The following is a 6,740-nucleotide window of genomic DNA, read 5'->3' as shown; positions in this document are numbered from 1 at the left end:
GAACACCAGAAAGATGTTTAACTGTGTTTTATTGACCATACAAAGGCATTTGACTCTGTGGATCATAACAAATTATGGATAACATTGTGAAGAACAAGAATTCCAGAACACTTAATTGTGCTCATACGGAACCTGTACATAGATCAAGAGATAGTCTTTCTCACAGAACAAGGGCATACTGCGTGGTTTAAAGTTAGGAAAGTTGTGTGTCAGGGTTGTATCCTTTCACCATACTTATTCAGTCTGTATTCTGAGAATATAATCTGAGAAATTGGACTATATGAAGAAGAATGCAGGATCAGAATTGGAGGAAGACTCATTAACAATCTACAATATGCAGATGACACCACCTTGCTTTCTGAGGGTGAATTGGACTTGAAGCATTTGCTGATGCAGATCAAAGACTTCTTTCTGTCTTCAGTAAGAATTGGATCTCAACAGAAAGAAAACAAAAATCCTGACAACTGGACTAATAAGCGACATCATGATAAATGGAGAAAATATTGAAGCTGTCAAGGACTTCAATCTACTTGGATCTACAATCAACACCCACGGAAGCAGCAATCAAGGAATCAAATGATATATTTATTGCATTGGCCAAATCTGCTGCAAAAGGCCTCTTTGAAGTTTAAAAAGCAAAGATATCATTTTGAGGACTAAGGTACAGCTGACTTAAGCCATGGTATTTTGAATCACCTCATATGCATGTGAAATGTGGAAAATGAATCAGGAAGACCAAAGAAGAATTGACACCTTTGAATTATGGTGCTGGTGAAGAATATTGAATATGCCATGTACTACCAGAAGAATGAAGAAATTTGTCTTGGAAGAAGTACAGCCAGGCATACTGTGGACATGTTATCAGGAGAGACCAGTCCCTGAAGAAGGACATCATGCTTGGTAAAGCAGAGGGTCAGTGAAAAAGAGGAAGACCCTCAACGAATGAACTGACACAGTGGCTGCAACCATGACCTCAGGCATAACAACGATGGTGAGGATGGCACGGGTGCGGGCAGTGTTTCATTCTGTTGTACATAGGATTGCTGTGAGTCAGAACCGGTTCAGTGGCACCCAATAACAACAACAACATATTAACGTTGGGAATTGTTTTAGTGAATTACCTAATACCAAAACCTCATTGTAATCCAGAAATAAACCAACTAAGTTATGCCGTACTGTCAGTATGACTGGAGTTTAGGCAAACTCTCTGGCTTTCCTATGCCAGGAATATCACATTTTCACAAAACTTCTGGGTATTTTATTCAATTCATTCCCTTTTATCATTTTTGATGATCTAGATTTCAATTTTTTTTTTTTCAGAGTACTAAGATCCAAGGTCAAAAATCAGGACACATACTGAATATTAAATTAAATCGAAGGACATCCCTTATCTTCTTCCCTAGAATATTGAAAGTAAATGTAGTTAGAGGGAGAAGAACCAAGGAATAAAAGATGCTCAACATCATTCTTCATTAGTAACATATATACAAATTAAAACCACAGTGAGATACCACTACACGTTAAAGAATGGACGGCTTACATAAAAATGGCCGACCATACCAAGCTTTCACGAGAATGTGGAGGAACTGGAACACTCATAGATTCCTAGTAACAAAGCAAAGTGGTACAGCCACTTAGAAAAAAGCAGTTTGGTAGGTTCCTAAGAAATTAAAAATGTATATACCAAATAATCCAGAACTTTTTCCCGTAAGTATCCACCCAAGAGAAATGAAAACATATGTCCGCACAAAAACTTGCATGTAAATGTTCATAACATCATTATTCATAAAGGCCCCAAACTGGAAACAATCCAGTATCAATCAGTTAGTGAATGGATAACAAAATGGGATACATTCATACTATGAAATAGCAGTTAACAATACAAAGGAGCAAACTACTGATTGCACGAAAAAAACGGATGAGCCTCAAAAATATTATGGTAAATGAAAGTAACCAGACACAAAAGGGTTATATATTCTATAATTACACGTTTATGATGTTTCTAAAAAAGGACAAAACTACTGAGAAAGATCAGTGGTTTCCTGGGGGTAAGAGTAGGGATAGACTGCAGAAGGGCAGGAAGGAAGGGAAGGAAGTGTTATAAAAACAGATGTTGTGATGGCTGCACAAATACATTTAACAGGAACTTATTAAAAATAATCAAACTGTAGAAACTGAGTTGGTGAATTTCATGGTATGTACATTTTACCTCAATTAAGCTGATAAAAAATTATTGAGAACCCAAGGAACTTTTAAGCCAAAGGGTTTTTAATGTCAATGTTTGCCGTATTAGAAACAAAAACTGAAAAAATGAAACACTTTTTATTAAATCACTGAGAATAATGTTTGTAAAACTACAATATGTAACATAATATTTAAAAAGAAGCATATATTTTAAAACCATAACAATAAATATATTAATCAGATGAGCAGCTTTTTTTATTTTTTAACTTTTTAACAAATCTCTTTAATGTCAGGCTTAATACAATACCTCCAGATTCTCATATCTGTTTGTCTGTCCAGTCTTTTATGACATCTTATGTCATGTAACCCTGTATATGTTTACCCTACTTTCACGAGGGAATAAAAGTCAAAAAGGCAAATAATGCCCAAGTATTAGGATAAAAATAATTCTGATTGTATGTACTTCCAGGGGTCTTAGGACCTCACTTTGAGAATGCCTATCATGAAGACTCATTCCCTGATCTACTCAGGGGTGGTGAAGGGGATGGCACAAGGTGAGGCTCCCTGGGCCCCCAAACATTCCTTTAGTGCTTGGGTCCTGAAAACCATGGGGGTGTGAGGTTGGGTGCACAATAGCCACCACCTCATCCTGCAACCGAGCACTACACCTGGATGCTGAGGGGTAACTACGGTATGACAGGAAGAGCACATGACCTGGGTGCTGCTTGAGGAGGGGCACTAATGAGCAGCTCCTATTGGCCATTGCCGTTTCCAGCCCCAGCTGTGAAAGATCACTCAGCAATTTCAAACTGCCATGGGTGCTATTTTCTATAAATAGGCCCCTGCCTGGATGGGCAAAAGGGGCTGCAATTCCCACCACTCCCTTCTGCCCACCACAGACTACAAGAAGCTACAGTGACAAGTCCACAGCCTGGGCTTCCATCCTTGTGCTTTCTAAAAAGATTTTTTTTTTTTTTTTTTTTTTTTTTAATCATCCATCCTTCTATAACCTACAAGTCTCATCTTTAATGGACACTGGACTAGATGATACGCTGCATTAAAGGGTATGTGGGTATAAAATTTTGATGGGTTCCTCTGGACTGTGGTGATACAGTGTAGTCTTACGCTAGCTGGAGTGGTTGATGACTCACCTAATCCTGGGTCCTAAATCATCCCCTGGATGAGGAGCCTAGTGGGATGAATACGACTCAGACTCAGGGGCAATGCAGGGTTCCAGGACTCCTGGAGCCCCCACCACCGGGAACCAGTGTGGCACCACCTACAGGGTATCTGCATCTCTTATGTTCCTGGAAAATTATGAGAACAATGTCCTTACAAAATGGGGACCTGGAGAATGTTGCTATATCCACTAGCATCCAGCAGGAGGATACAGCATGGCCTCATTCAGCAATGCCTGAGGAGACAGGAAGCAGGACTGAATAGGGAACAGTGGAGAAGCCCTTAGAAAAGAAACCAGATCCCTGCATGTGCGTGTGTTGGCAGCAGGAAGCAACCCCCATCCAAGTGTTTCCCAGTGTGCCCCTCTGCACATACACAGGGCAGCTCTCTGTAGCTGGCAGTTGATGTTCCTTTCCTGATTGCTGCAGAAGGCAAGAGCCAAGAGTGAGAGACCTGGAACCTTAGCTCGCCACCCACAGATTGTGTTCCCAGAAAAAAAAAAAATTAGAACTTTTATTTTGGCCCAAAGCAAAAAAAAAAAAAACACGGACAAAAAACAAACCCCATTGCTGTACAGTGGATTCCTACTCATAGCAACCCTACAGGGCAGAGTAGAACTGCCGCATAGAGTTCCCAAGGAAAGGCTGGTAGATTCCAACTGCCCACCTTTTGCTTAGCAGCTTTAGCTCTTAACCACTTCTCCACCAGGGCTCCAGCCCCGAAGCAGCCACATCAAATCCCCAGAGGACTGACAGGGGTCTATGGCCCAGTATCAATAGTGTCACCTGCTACAGTGAAGTATTCAGGGCTCCTGCCAGTGTCTCCTGGAAACCCTGGTGGCTAGTGGTTAAGCGTTATGGCTGCTAACCAAGAGGTCAGCAGCTGGAATCTGCCAGGCGCTCCTTGGAAGCTCTAGCCGGCAGTTCTATTCTGTCCTACAGGGTCACTATGAGTCGGAATTGACTTGACAGCAGTGGGTTTGGTTTTTTGGTTTTGCCACTCTCGCCTAAGATAGAACACTTGAGGTTACGGAAAGGCTGTAAGTTTTAGGTGTCCATTGATGGTGAGAGTTTTGAAGGCTATGTGTACTGTTTGCAGATAGTATATAAATCATCCCTCAGTTAAAAATGACATGGATTTGCCTCGATTCAGTTTTTAGCAATAGTATTTAGGTCTTGTGCACGAAGTTACCTCTTTTTTTGTGGATATTTAATCAGGGTCATAATGGACTCAAGGGCACACAATAACAAAAGCAATGAACCTGAAAATACTTTAGGTAGTTTTTCTTAGGCATCAAAACCTTGACCAGAAAAAGGAATTCGACTTTACCATTGAGAGCACTGACGTTGGACGTACACAAGCTTATTTCCGCATATCATGTTTTCTCAAAAAGAGAAGGAAAAGAAAAGAAATAAAGTTCTTCTGTCTGAAAACAATTCTAGTCTCCTCTTTCAGGAATTTTTAGTCCTGTAATCAATGTCAAAAATTTATTTATTGTTTGCAATATATATGCTTTTATTTTTTAAAATATAGATAAATTGCACTTTTAAACTATTTTTGTTATCTTTTGAAAATGTAAATCATATTGATTATCGTTTAGCTTTATGAGGTTATTTTACCAAAAATTAAACAAATTAGTAAAAGTATAAGTTGAGCTATGGAAAAAGAGAGTATGGAAGGGTAAAGCTGGTCCTCAGATCAGGCAGTGAACACGCACCGCTGGACTCTGACTCAGAGATTCCGCCTTCCTTGTCCAGGGCAGAGGGCAGCCAAGTTCAAGGAGGTTAGGTTCAGCCCCTGGCTCCAGCATCCAGCTACCCTAGATGGCTCTGGCACCAAAAAACCCAGCTCCCAGGCTCGGTAGGTACAGAAGACCTTCTCGCCAGCTTGGAGCAAGCTCCGCCTCTGGAGAAATCGCGCGTTTTCATCCAGGCGGCAGGGCAGCAGCGGGAAGGCATTATTTGTGGTCCCAGCCCGGGGACGATTAAGGGGTTCTCCAGGACGGCAATGCTTCAGACTCAGGCTCTCAGGAACGTGGGGTTCGGTGCGGGCTCCTCACTCTCAAGGACTTGATCTCAGGAGGGTCCAAGGAAAGGCCTTCGCGTCCCTCGGCCAGGAAGGTTTCCCGGGGAGACTTTAGGGCGTGAAATGAGCGGTTCTCTAGGAATTTACAGTCCTGTCCGGAGCGACTGGCGGTGCCAAGGGGTCCTGGAGGCTCTTGAAGGAAATGGTGGTGCTGGAAGGTGGTGGTCCGGGTGTTCGCACAGGTACCTGACCTGCCGGCGGCGTCTGTGTCGGGACTCAGATGCGGGAAACCTGCGGAGACCGTGGGTCAGATGGGGACCTGGCGGAGTTTTGTGGCCCAGATCCAGGCGTTCCCTGCTCAGGCCCGTGGCTGCCCTGGAGCCTAAACCTTGACAGTCCCCCGTGCCCACCTCCAGAGCTCGGTCCTAGGACCCTGAGGCCCAGGCGGGCTGCTTCACCCAGCGCCTCCCGCGGGGAACGCGCGGAGGGAGACCAGGCCCACACGGTGGGTGTTGCTTGATGAGTGCTGAAGGCAAAGGGGCGGCGGCGTGGCCCCCAAACTGCTCCCCTTCACCCTGAGACTCTGAGTCTGCACCCTTCAGCTCCAGTGCTAGCATTCCCAGGGTCCCAACCTGGGCTGCCCTCAGCGCTTAGATGAAAGAGCAGCTGGGCCAGGAAAGGTGGGAATGAGAATCCCTTTGGGTGGAAATTGTGGCACTCAGAGTTTCTCCTGGTGTGTCTCAGTGCTGGGGATAGACACTGGCTTTACGATGTTGTTAATCAATCGGTCTGCTTTACAATAGTATAGTTCCATATTGCCAGATTCATTACATACCAGTGTTCACAGTATACTTCAGGTGACAAATATTTTATATTTAATGAACCAATACACCATTTTATAAACTATTGTCTCATGGGCAGCAGGGCAAAGGAGGCTGGAGATTCAAAGATAAATAGTAGAGAATATTATATCTGGCCTGGAGGAGCTTACAGTTTACTGAAGGCCAAGAGACCAAAACATTTCAGTTCAGTGAGTTAGCACTGACTTGGAGGCAGCTATGAGAGGCCCTAGAATGAAAAGAGGGATTCCTACCTGTAGGAAATGAAACTTTCTCATTGAGAGAAGTGGGGGGAGAGAGGGTGTCAGGTAGTCACTTTTTTACCGGATGAGAAAGAGTCAAAACTGCAATTGGGTTGGGATTTTTGCACCTAATTAAAGTGGACCTTGGCTGTTGAATATTCTGTATTTTTCAAAGCAAAGAGTGAATTTTACTGTTTATTCTAGTAATTATATGGTTTAAGATAACTGTGACAATGTCAGTAGTAAGAAAGCTCTGTGCTCTTGCATTAAC

The sequence above is a fragment of the Loxodonta africana genome, chromosome 7 (genome assembly GCF_030014295.1).
Source record: "Loxodonta africana isolate mLoxAfr1 chromosome 7, mLoxAfr1.hap2, whole genome shotgun sequence".
Classification (NCBI taxonomy): domain Eukaryota; kingdom Metazoa; phylum Chordata; class Mammalia; order Proboscidea; family Elephantidae; genus Loxodonta; species Loxodonta africana.
Note: the sequence above shows the minus strand (reverse complement) of the source record.